Source organism: Hyperolius riggenbachi, chromosome 5 (genome assembly GCF_040937935.1).
Source record: "Hyperolius riggenbachi isolate aHypRig1 chromosome 5, aHypRig1.pri, whole genome shotgun sequence".
NCBI lineage: Eukaryota > Metazoa > Chordata > Amphibia > Anura > Hyperoliidae > Hyperolius > Hyperolius riggenbachi.
Genome location: NC_090650.1, coordinates 283,525,046 through 283,538,344, shown reverse-complemented (window position 1 = coordinate 283,538,344; position 13,299 = coordinate 283,525,046). Strand labels below are relative to the sequence as shown.

Here is a 13,299-nt window from a genome sequence, read left to right as displayed (position 1 = left end):
GGCCAATTGTCTGCATCACACGGGGCTCCCTCCATATACGTACGCGTGAGGCTGCTTACTGCGCAGCCGCATGCGTACGGGTATGGAGGGAGCCCCTTTGATGCGGACAATTGGCCGCGTCCGCCGGAAGTGACGGGACCCGGTACCGCTGATCCAGGAAGCGGAGGATGGCTGCGTGGGAGCGATCCAGGCTTATGGGGCTGGAAGAAGCCCCAGGTATGTATAAAATCTTTTTTTTTTTTTTTTTTTTTTTTTTCTCGTTCCTCTCTGGTTCCCTTTAAAGTCAGATATACATATCTGATTGTGACTGTATATATGATGTGTACACAGGAATCTTTAATATATATACTAAATAACATCTATGCTGTAAGTATAAAGCCTGATTTGTAGCTGTGTCACTAATAGAGATGGTCAATGAAATGGAAATATTTCTGCGCTGATGCTGGTTTATGCAAATGTATGCACTCCCTTTGCTCATGAAATCCATTAATTTGATATGTTAAAATTTGGTTTAGTGACTACGAATTAAAGGGTACCGGAGACGGATGAAAAGACAAGTTTTATACATACCTGGGGCTTCCTCCAGCCCGCTTCAGGCCAACCAGTCCCTCGCTGTCCTCCACCACCACAATCTTCTGCTATGAGTCCCGGTAATTCAGCCAGTCAGCAGTCTGGCTGTGTGCCGCTCCCACAGCCAGGAACATTATGCACCTGCGCAATAATGCTGCGCAGGTGTAGTACACTCCCGGTGGCGGAGTGTGTGCATGTGCACTATGCCCGACTGGCTCAAGTACCTGGACTCATAGCAGAAGATCCAGGTGGCGGAGGACAGCTAGGGACTGCTTAGCCAGAAGGGGGCTGGAGGTAGCCCCATGGATGCATAAAACTTTAATTTCAACTGTCTCAGGTTTACTTTGTTACACACAGTAGTACTATACTCTACATATGCACTGCCCACAGAGCTGCAGGGAATTCACTAAGAACGTTGTGCACATTGAACACAGAGGTGTTGCCTACAGGGCTGTGGAGTCGGAGTCAAGGAGTCGGGGCAATTTTTGGCACCCAGAGTTGGAGTCATGGTTTCATAAACTGAGAAGTCGGGAGTCGGATGATTTTTGTACAGGTGGAATCCTAACCTGAGGAGTCAGTGGATTCTTGTATCGACTCCACAGCCCTGGAAGGAAGCACAGTATGTCATGGGTTTAGTTATATGGCACTTGTTCAGACGCCTATTTTGCACCTAGGTGTAGTTATGTGGCACTTGTTCAGACTCTTATTTTGCACCTAGGTGGCTCTTTCACACTACAGCCCTTTTTTAGCGTTTCAACGCAAAGTCGAAACTTTGCGTTGACCAAGGTAGAAAGAAAATCCATAGACTTTCTTTTTACCTTTCACACCTGATGTTGCGTTTCAATGCGCTGCAGTACGACGCACCTGGGAGCATTTTATCGTCGGGAATCTGTGTTTCCCTGTCGGGTTAAATATTTACTACCGCAGCTACTCAGTGCCGCACCGCAGATTCCCAACGACACGCTGCAGCCTATTCAACGCGCGCAGGAGAATGGCTCCTGCACGCGTTGTTAATGTGAAAGAGGCCTTATTAATGGCGCCGGGATTTCTGCAGGAGCAGGGTGAGACTTTTTCATCTTCACCCTGTGCCCAAGTTGCCCAGCGCCGTTTGTGCTTGTATGCTCTTCCAAAAAGCTCCCTCCATAACTATAAACTGCTCCTTGTCCACAATTTATATTGTCTCCATTACCTATAATGCAAAGACCCTATACCATAGCACCCTTTCGTGGCTGGAAATTCCAAAGAGCTTAATTATCAACATAGCTGGATTATGAAAGGGTGGTGAGAGTTCATACAGCCTTTCCAGCAGACACACTGAGGAATTCAGCGGTATAAATGCATAACTTGCTGTCAAATGGGTTGCAAACTCAAAATGTGATTGAAACAAAATGAAGCATAATCTTATTTTATAAATAAAGTACATACAGAAAAAAAGAAAGAAAAAAAAAAGGGATTAGAGATATTTTGGAGGTTGAGAAAGCACCATCTGTTATTGCTACAGCCATATTGGGAGTTTATCCTAGTGAGGTTACTGACCTAGTAAACGTGATCTCTTATAATCTGGAGGCAACCACTCCTAGTAACCGTACACAGTCTGTACAACAGCACAAGCTCACAATAACATATCAATATAAAGCTTAAGCCAGCTGCAAGGAATAGGATGAATGTTTTGCTTAATCACTATATTGTTAGAGGCAATACTTTATCAAATTGTAAGAAACAGAGCCAATCAGAGCCAGAGCTACTGTACAAAGCATAGCAATAGCGAAATCAAAATGCACACAGGCACACATTTTATACTCAACGCTATAGCTAATCACAAATGAGAGATAGAAACACTGTAGCAGGACAGAATGGTTACTAGAGAAAACCATTGTGCTACAGTGATCTCTATATAAAACACACTGTCCAGAAAAAAACATTACATAGTTTGAGGGCAATTCTCAGGGAGATGTGTAGGCAGATGAAGGGTTGTGGACTTGCAGGTAGTATTAATCACACTGTTCCATTAAAACTGTATAATTGCATTACTGGCTCACCTGACCAAACAGATGGATGTCTACATAGAACAGAAGGGTGCTTTATGTGCAGGTAAACAATAGTATTCGAAGAACCAGGTCGGTCGGCAGCGGCTACTGAGGTGATCCCAGGAGACTGGCTGATAGAGTTGCGGCAAGGGACACATAGGCTTCTAGGGGCTGGAGGAAGTGAGGCAGGTCATTTTGGCACGCACTCTTCCCCACGCAGAAATCATTACTGCGCATGCGCCAACCGCTCTCGGCTACGGGAGCACAATCAGGGTGCTGATCAGGCCGCTCATGCGCAGTAGCGGGTGACTCCTCAGCTTTGTGGGGGGTGCTGCTGTTGACTGGAGGACCTCAGAGAGGTGGGCACAGAGTGACTCCAGGGAGCTGCAAGAAGCCCTAGGTAAGTTAAACTGTTTTTTGTTTCACTTAAGATTTCCTTTAAGGCAAAAGGCTGTAATTTAAGGTCAACTGAAGTGAGAAGAATATGGAAGCTGTCTTATTTATTTCCTTTTAAACAATACCAGTTACCTGGCAGCCCTGCTGATCTCTTTGGCTGCAGAAGTGTCTGGATAACACCAGAAAGAAGCATGCAGCTAATCTTGTTGTAATCTCACCTAATCTGCTGCATGGTTGTTCAGGGTATATGGTTAGAATATCAAGCAGAGGATCAGCAGGGCTGCCAGGCAACTGGCATTGCCTAAAAGTAAATAAATATGTCAGCCCCCATATCCCTCTCACTTCAGTTGTTCCTTAAAGGGGCCCTGTTACATGCTGGGCTTCTTACTTTATTTGGCTTTAGTACTTCCTTTGTTATAAGAACAGCACATCTTGCAATGATGCAGAGAGCAGGCTTCTAATTTAAACGAAGTAGAGAAAAAGCAGTTTTAAAAGGACCACTATAGTGAAAAATTGTAAAGTTCAAAAACCATGTATACACATACCTGTAAAATGTACATTTGTTCCAGAACATGAGTAACTATAAATCTATTGTTCCTATGTAGCTGTAGTTTACAGTAGTATTAATCTGACAGCTCTGGTAGGTTTGAGACAAGTCCATGTAGTCATGAAGTATTCTAAGAATCTCCTTTATTTCTAAAGCTCTCCCTGGACAACAGTGGAAGTAGCAGCAGAATCCAACTGCCAGAATAGTGTGCAGTAAGTAGGCATGCTGACCAGCATCTTCGTAAAGGTGCTTTAAAAATAAATAAAAATAAAGTACATTTAGGCTACTTACACACTAAGACGTTACAGGCGCACGTTAGTGCGCCTGTAACGCTCCCCCAACGCACAGCAATGTAACACAAGTGGGCTGTTCACACAGCCCACGTTGCGTTACATGTAACGCTGCACGTTCTGCCGAAAGTGCAGCATGCTACGGCGTTAGAGCGGCTATAGCCGCGTTAGACTGTTTGCACATGCTCAGTGGGGGGCGGAGAGGAGGGGGGGGGGGGGGGGAGATGCAGCTACAGTAGCTGCGCACATGGCTACTTAATATTCACTGCACTGGCGGCCGCTGATTGGCCGGCGGGACCACGTGATGCGGAGTGTCTCGCTCCGCATCACGTGGTCCCGCCGACCATTCAGCGCCACTCTGGGAGCCTTTATGCGGATAGAGCCGCCTAACGCGGCTCACTCTACCGTCCTCTCCCACACCACCATACGTTGCATTAGGTGCACGTTATGCGACCTTAACGTAGCACCTAACGCAACGTCTTGGTGTGTAAGTAGCCCTAGAGAATCCCCATTAATAGATGGACTAGTCCAAAACCTGTTAGAGCGGTCACAGTGACATAGAAGAAAATTAATTTATAGTGCATAGAAATGAGGAGAAGGAGGTGTTATCGGCACTGCAGGTGCTTTATTCCATATTAGTATTAGGTAAAATCATGCACAGACAAACGACATGTCGCAAAAAGTCACATACCATATACAAGTAGTGCGGTGGTGCGGTGGGTGCTGGGCACAAGCCCAGCACCCACCGCACTACTTGTACATGGAATGTGACTTTTTGCAACATGTCGTTTGTCTGTGCATGATTTTACCTAATACTAATATAGAATAAAGCACCTGCAGTGCCGATAACGCCTCCTTCTCCTCATTTCTATGCACCAGTGATTCTTAACTACATCAGAGCACGCAGGGTGCACCATTTGACAAGGAGTGCAAGAATCCTGTCCGCACCACTCTAGTGTCAGCTGTTTTGTGCTGTAGTGCCAACTATGCATTTCTTCTTTTGTTGATACATTAATTTATAGTGCATTTTACTCTGGGACAGATGAACATATTATACCACGTATGTGTACACAAGTATTTATGTACAGTAGAGTCCCGATTAACCGGAACACGGATAACCACCACTCTCAAGTAACCAGCACTTACTGGGACCATGAGGGTGTTCCTCTCTCCCAGCGACGAGTACGTCGATTAAAATGCAGGAGATTTGGGCGCAGCCGGCGCCACCATAGACCCTAATAGGAATTATGGCTATAGCGGCGCACAGTGAGTAACTTCTGCGCCGCCAAAGACGGAGCTGAAGTTACTTTTAAAAACACTAATTTGGCCGCCGGCAATAGCTGAAAGCCAAATTACATAATTCCCCACTATCCACGTGGATATCCACATGGACCTGGAGGGGTAATAGTAATTAACGCTGCCGGGACTTGTGCAGGAGCAGGGTAAGCCGTATATCGTCTGAATCCTGCGCCCAAGCCTCCCGGCGGCTATTTCACTCATACGCTCTTCCAGTAATGCAGAGCAGCAAGCAGCAGAAAACACATACCAGAATTCCAAGGCTCCATCCTCTTCCCTTCTTACAGCTGCCAGCTGTTCTGCTACATCCTCCATAAGGCTCCAATGCATGTCACCTGATACACACCTGGTCACGTTCATGCATCAGGAGCCGTATGGAGGATGCAACAGGACAGCCGGCAGCAGTAAGAAGTAAAAAGGACAACGCCTGGAGCGCTGTGTGCTCCAGGCGTGGGAGAGAGGGCTCTGCAGGGGGTAAAGTTGCACACTATAGTTTACTACAAGGTGGAGGGATCCTACACATCTGCAAGGATGCTGACTTGAGTAATATGTAGATGCGAGTAATCACTCATCCTAAATCAGCAATGAAGAGAGGAGCAGGTTCTCTTATACGGTATCTAATGAAGTTTATTTACTTAGACATGCAATAAAAAAAAAATAAAAAAAAGACAAAAACCTGACGCCATAAAATTAACCAACTGGGACAAGAGCTCTCCTCATGCATACCACACAATTAATCTAGCCCATTGGGCGCATGTACAAACATAAATATGGTAGAACCAGGATAACTAGAGTAGTGTATGATCCCTTGAATTAGATGACACCGTAGAGTTATGCCACTTAATCAAAGTCTAATCGGGGGGAATTGTGCAGGCAATAAATCCTCCAATGAAAGTCATGGAAGTCTTGGGCAGCAATGGTGTTGACATCTATTGTGTACTCACTGGATTCACATGCACATGGAGGCGCACATGTGCAGTAGCCTGCAACGGTCAGCTTTGAGGGGGCGCTGCAGCTGACTGGAAGGTCACGCAATGCTCCATTCTTGGCTGAGGGGGCCACAAATGGCCATGCAACTTAAAGAGAATCTGTACTGTTCGATTTGTACAAAAAAAAAAAAAAAAAACACACATACCAATCGAGTGACTGCGATCTCCTGGACACCTTTTTGCTGTTTCCGCCGAGATCCTGACTTTTAATCTCCAGAAAGATTATAGATAGATATAGATATATATATATCTCATGTTACAGTATTCTTCAAGTTTTTATTACATAGTGAATAATCTGCACTCCAGTCTGGGATTCTCTGCATGTGACAGGCATCTCCCTCGAATACATAAGAAATCAGCGCAGGAAGACTTGGACGCAGGATACAGCTGGTATATGGCTGATCCTGCTGCTGCACAAGTCCCGGCCGTGTTAATTACTATTCCCCACCCTCCAGGCCGCCATGGATGGTGGGGAATGAAATAATTCAGCTTCCAGCTATTGCTGGAGGCCAAATTATTGTGTAAAAGCAACTTCAGCTCCGTCTACTGACGGGGCCGACGTTACTCACAAAGAGCCGCTATAGAAGTAATTCCTGTTATAGTCTATGGTGAAAAGGACTGCTCCGGCTCCCTCCCACTTGGCCTCACAAACTTCATCAGTCTTATCTGAAACTGAGAGCAGAGAGTGAGGAGTAAACAAAGCACACAGAGCCTACAGGGGGCGTGTATGACTTGTATTCATTACAGAGGCAGCCCATTCCTCCTTGGGTCTACAAAGCTTGACAAAGAAAATTAGATATATTACAGAGACAGTGCAACTAAAAAAGGCTGCAGTAATCCAGACCACATTAGAATAGGTATAGGAACTTATAGGATAGAAGAAATAAGGCTGAAAATTGTTACAGAGTCTCTTTAACCATCCTGGCGGTATGGACGAGCTCAGCTCGTCCATTACAGCCGGAGGCTGCCGCTCAGGCCCTGCTGGGCCGATTTGGCTCAAATAAAAAGCAGCACACGCAGCCGGCACTTTGCCAGCCGCGTGTGCTACCTGATCGCCGCCGCTCTGCGGCGATCCGCCACGAGCAGCGGTGAAAGAGGGTCCCCCCAGCCGCCCGAGCCCTGCGCAGCCGGAACAAAAAGTTCCGGCCAGCGCTAAGGGCTGGATCGGAGGCGGCTGACGTCAGGACGTCGGCTGACGTCCATGACGTCACTCCGCTCGTCGCCATGGCGACAAGGTAAGCGAAACACGGAAGGCCGCTCATTGCGGCCTTCCGTGTTACTTCTGGCCGCCGGAGGCGATCAGATGAACGCATCCGGAGCGCCCTCTAGTGGGCTTTCATGCAGCCAACTTTCAGTTGGCTGCATGAAATAGTTTTTTTTAATTAAAAAAAAAAAAACCTCCCGCAGCCGCCCTGGCGATCTTAATAGAACGCCAGGGTGGTTAAGGCTGGAGCTTCCTCACAATGCCACTGTGACTACATCTGTCTTAGGTCTATTTGTTTGTTTGTTTTTTTTACGCACTGCTATGTTTATATTGTTAGTATATTGCTAGCAGGCCGACTGTCTTCTTTATGGTATCACCTGTCTCATACCTTCCTACTAACATTTTCATTCATTCAATTGTTGCACTCAGGTACCTAATATATAATGAAGACTATCTTATATATTATATTAAATGTAACAAATTGCTTCTGACAGCATTACTTGAAGGCGCAGTACTGTCTATATTGACAATTATAGCATTAGACATTATAATGTTTATTAAAAGGTTAATTTAGATCTTTTCATATATTGCCATGATAAAAATGATTTTTCAGTCATTACTTGCACACACAATGCATTGCTGGTTTGTGGCTTTTTGGTAGGCAATTCTTCTGTGGGAATGTGTGAGGCTAGTCTACTTCAGGGGACCCAGCAGGAAACCTCCTAGGGAAATTCTGATAACATGATTGGGTGGATAGCACCCTCTTGAGCTGCTAAGTTTCAGATGCTTTGTGCTGTGGAGGGTGCTGTGATTGGAGAACTGTTCCCTATGAGGTTTCTTGCTAGGTCCCCTAAAGTAGACTTGCACCGAATATGTAGTTGATGAACTTAACTGATACAAAGTCTATTGGAAATCTAGGTTTTAGAGCTTGTGAATTAAGCTACAGCTGTATGATCTGCACCCACCTCTACCAATGCTACCCATTAGCAGTGATTGAAGTTCCATTTAATAACTTTAGCAGCTCGTACATTTTCAACAAAAAAAAGTCAGAGGTAACAGCAATATACGTGTTAGAAATTCATAATTTAATTAAAACTTCAAGTTTTCAGCTAACCAGTTCAATATGCTTGAATACAGGAAGTATAAAATCACAGAAGAAACAACTTACTGATCCAAAATAAAGCTTTCTCCACTGGTGTTTTCACTAAATGCAGAATCCAATCACAGTTCGGTCAGTTTAGATAGCAGAAGCACTTAGCAACACACTGACACGTACACTGCATAACAACCAACAACCATTCATGACTTGATTACATTGCAGACAACGCATAGCTTTGCCATCACAATGACTGCATTAAGCAGCAGCCCTGCGCATGTCACACAGTCTGCCTGGCAGAGCTCCTCCTCCCTGTGACAGAGCAATGCCAGCACAACTCATACACCCACCTCGTCATACCGTGAAGAGATCCAGTACCCCCCAAAGCGTCACTTTGTGCGAGCTGTCAGAATGCTGGGCTGACTGCTCCAACCAGCTGAGGATGAGTCTGCCAATGACCAGCACTGCGACTATTTCCTCCAAGCATCCTCACCCGCTTCCACCGCTCTCCTGATTGGAGACTCTGCGGGAGGGGCGGGATCATAGTGTATGTATGACGTCAAAACGAGCGACGGATGAACTGGGGAGACGTAGAACGTTTAGGGCGTGAGGAGGAGTTTAGGCTCGTTGCACGTGGCTTGTAATGCAAATGTGTCGTTCTACAATTCTGCAAACGTTATAAGTCAGGGGGCTGCTTTTGAGGGAACTCCTATTTATTAGAGATAAGTCAGGAGTTGCCTAAAGGCAGGAAAGTTAATACTGACGGATGTGAAGTGGATTTTTTCAGTGATCTCCTCTTTAATTGCTGTGTTTATAGAACTTTGGCATTTTCTTAAAGAGACACTGAAGCGGAAAAAAAATTATGATATTATGATTTGTATGTGTAGTACAGCTAAGAAATAAAACATTAAGATCAGATACATCAGTCTTAGGGCCCGTTTCCACTAGGGCGGTTTCGCGGCGATTCTGCAGAGTTTCCCCGCACATCATTCGCACGGGGAAACCCTGCCATAGGGGATGACGGCGCCGCGGTGGAATCGCTTGCGGGAGCGATTCGCCCGGAACCCCCCGAAGATTTCGCCACGGAGGCTGCGAATCCCATAGCCGTGCATGGCACAGCTCATGGGATTCGCCTGCGATCCCGCCCACCGGCTCAGTGCGGTGTGCGTCTGCGAGACGCACGCTGCACTAGTGGAGACGAGCCCTAATTGTTTCCAGTACAGGAAGAGTTAAGAAACTCCAGTTGTTATCTCTATGCAAAAAAGCCATTAATCTCTACGACTTTCAAAGTCGTGGTGAGGGCTGTTTTCTGACTTTTATTATCTCAACTGTTCCTGAACTATTTACTTTTTCTCTGCCAGAGGAGAGGTCATTAGTTCACAGACTGCTCTGAAAGAATCATTTTGAATGCTGAGTGTTGTGTAATCTGCACATATTATAGAATGATGCAATGTTAGAAAAAACACTATATACCTGAAAATAAAAATATGAGAATATTTTCTTTGCTGCTAATCTTCTAGTAATTATTCATAGTACACAACCAATTCACTATATCATATATTTTTTTTCGCTTCAGTGTCTCTTTAAAGGGATCTGAGCACGTTTCTTTTGAAATACACTCACAACGAGGTAGGAGGGAGGGGGGTTGAGTTGGGCACAGTTTGAAGCTGCAGCAGTGTGTCCCTGGCTGCCACAAATGCATGTTGGGAGATGTAGTCCTTCTCAATGTGAGATAGGACTATAACTCCTGACATGCATTGCAGCTGTCAGGGATGCGTGCTACCACCACGTGCGTAGCAATAGGGGTTGCAGAGGTCGCGACCCCATCAGGGCCAGAGGGGCCCTCCCTCAATCACAATATTAGCTCTCTATTGGCCCTGTGTTGGTAATAATTAATTCTATAGATGCTTTAAAGAGAGTCTGAAGCGAGAATAAATCTCGCTTCAGACCTCATAAATAGCAGGGGCATGTGTGCCCCTGCTAAACCGCCGCTATCCCGCGGCTTAACGGGGGTCCCTGAACCCACAAATCCCCTCCGTAAAGTGGGGGAGCGCTTCCTGGTTGGGGCAGGGCTAACCGCCGCAGCCCTACCCCACGCGCATCTGTCAGCGCATATCTCCGCCTCTCCCCCTCCCCTCTCAGTCTTCCTTTACTGAGAGGGGCGGGGGAGAGGCGGCGATGCGCCGCTGATAGACGCGACTGGAGGCAGGGCTGCGGCGGTTAGCCCTGCCTCCAGGAGCGACCAAATGTACGACCAAGTCGTGCGGGGGGGGGGGGGGGATTTTGGGGTGAAGGGACCCCCGTTTAGCGGCGCGATAGCGGCGGTTTAGCAGGGGCACACGTGCCCCTGCTAACTTTAAGCTCTGAAGCGAGATTTATTCTCGCTTCAGAGTCTCTTTAAAGGGAACCTGAACTGAGTAAAATTATTTCAAATAAACACATGAGGTAACTTCAAACGAACATTACATAGTTACCTTACCATCAATTCCTCTCAGAAGCTCACCATTTTCTTCTGACAATGATCCCTTCCAGTTCTGACAACATTTTGTCAGAACTGAAATATATCAGTTGCTGTCAGTTATAGCTGAGAGGACAACTGATGTGCCAGTTACGGTCCATGTTTCCCTATGGCTCAAGTGGGCGATGTTACAGTTTAACAGTGTGCTGACCAGGAAGCTGTTATGGGGTAATGGCCATTTTCAAAATGGAGGACAGAGAATTTTCTTGATCACAGTGGAGAAACAGGATGTGGGAGAGAAGAAAGAGATTGATGAGTAGACTACACAGGAGGGAAGTACGACCTGTGTATGTTTATTTTGACTTTTAATTTTCAGTTCAGGTTTTCTTTAAATAGTAATAATCATTAACAAACTGTTTCCCATCCCCTACTTGCACCTCTGACACTGTTGTTGTCCTTGGCAGGTTTTGGTGCGCCGTATCAATTGTTATGTATAAAATGCTTGGGGGGGCCCCACGTAAAACTTGCACCGGGGCCCATAGCTCCTTAGCTACGCCACTGACCATATGTGCTTTAAACTGCTGCTTCAGGCTTTAACCAGTGCACCTCCAAGGGTTTTTACCCTATCTGACCAGAGCAATTTTCACCTGTCAGTTCTCCTCCCTTTTATTCCCTAATAACTTTATTACTACTTATCACAATAAAATGATCTATACCTCGTTTTTTTGCGACCAGTTAGGATTTCTGTGGGTAGTACATTTTGCTAAGAATTATTTTATTCTAAATGTGTTTTAATGGGAAAAATAAGAAAATAATGGAAAAGAAAAATCATTATGTCTCAGTTTTCTGCCTCTATAGTTTTAAAATTAAACGTTCTCCTGTGGATAAAACAGACACATTTTATTTGCCCAGTTGTCACGATTATTAAACCGTTTAAATCATGTCCCTATCACAATGTACGGCGACAATATATTATTTTGAAATATAGGTGTTATTTTTCTGTTTGTTTTTTTTTGTCTGGTCCATAAATACAAGCCCCTATGTAGTAAAGTAAAAGTAATTTCCCATCATAAAATATAGATTAAAAAAGCTGAGCCCCTAAGGCAACTATTTATGTATTTTTTTAACTGATTTTTTATGAGTTTTTTTATTTTTATTAATTGGGGGGGGGGGGGGGGGGGGCTTTGGTAATGAAAGTTATTAATTAATTTTATTAGTAATGTCTAAGTACAGGATCTTCTCAAAAAATTAGCATATTGTGCTAAAGTTCATTATTTTCTGTAATGTACTGATAAACATTAGACTTTCATATATTTTAGATTCAAATACACACAACTGAAGTAGTTCAAGCCTTTTATTGTTTTAATATTGATGATTTTGGCATACAGCTCATGAAAACCCAAATTTCCTATATCAAAAAATTAGCATATTTCATCCGACCAATAAAAGAAAAGTGTTTTTAAAACAAAAAAAGTCAACCTTCAAATAATTATGTTCAGTTATGCACTCAATACTTGGTCAGGAATCCTTTTGCAGAAATGACTGCTTCAATGCGGCGTGGCATGGAGGCAATCAGCCTGTTGCACTGCTCAGGTGTTATGGAGGCCCAGGATGCTTCGATAGCGGCCTTAACCCTCCTGGCGGTTTGCAAAAAAATCGCCAGGGGGCAGCAAATCTTTTTTTTAAAATTTTTTTTTTTTTTTTTCATGTAGCGAGACAAAGTCTCGCTACATGATAGCCGCTGCTCAGCGGCATCCCCCCAGCCCCTCCGATCGCCGCCGGCGATCGGAGATCCGGAGATCCCGTTCAAAGAACGGGATCTCCTGGAGGGCTTCCCCCGTCGCCATGGCGACGGGCGGGATGACGTCACCGACGTCATCGACGTCGTGACGTCAGAGGGGACTCCGATCTGCCCCATAGCGCTGCCTGGCACTGATTGGCCAGGCAGCGCACGGGGTCTGGGGGGGGGGGCGGCCGCGGCAAGAGGAATTGCGGCGGATCGGCGGGTAGCGGCGGCGATCGGGCACTGCACGCAGCTAGCAAAGTGCTAGCTGCGTGCAGCAAAAAAAAAATTATGCAAATCGGCCCAGCGGGGCCTGAGCGGTGCCTTACGGCGGCATAGCCCGAACTCAGTTCGGGCTTACCGCCAGGAAGGTTAAGCTCATCCAGAGTGTTGGGTCTTGCGTCTCTCAACTTTCTCTTCACAATATCCCACAGATTCTCTACTTCTCTACTGTATTGGATGTACCCACAGTCAGTGATGGTCTGGGGTGCCATGTCAGCTGCTGGTGTTGGTCCACTGTGTTTTATCAAGGGCAGGGTCAATGCAGCTAGCTATTAGGAGATTTTGGGGCACTTCATGCTTCCATCTGCTGAAATGCTTGCTTCCATCTGCTGAAAAGCTTTATGGAGATGAAGATTTCATT

The 13,299-nt window shown here is 45.6% G+C and overlaps 1 protein-coding gene across 3 annotated transcripts in view; it reads right to left on the bottom strand.

Annotated features, from left to right (window-relative positions):
• SLC66A2 (solute carrier family 66 member 2) overlaps window positions 1-8,949 on the bottom strand; it is a 157,189-nt gene extending 148,240 nt beyond the window's left edge. For 2 of the 3 annotated variants that reach the window (XM_068237032.1, XM_068237035.1), the window contains exon 1: window positions 8,766-8,949. The gene's annotated coding sequence lies outside the window, so the exon portion shown is untranslated. Of the gene's footprint in view, window positions 1-8,487; window positions 8,657-8,765 lie in introns of those variants that run through there. The other variant, XM_068237033.1, reaches the window with a different exon arrangement.
• Between the last annotated feature and the right edge of the window lie 4,350 nt (window positions 8,950-13,299).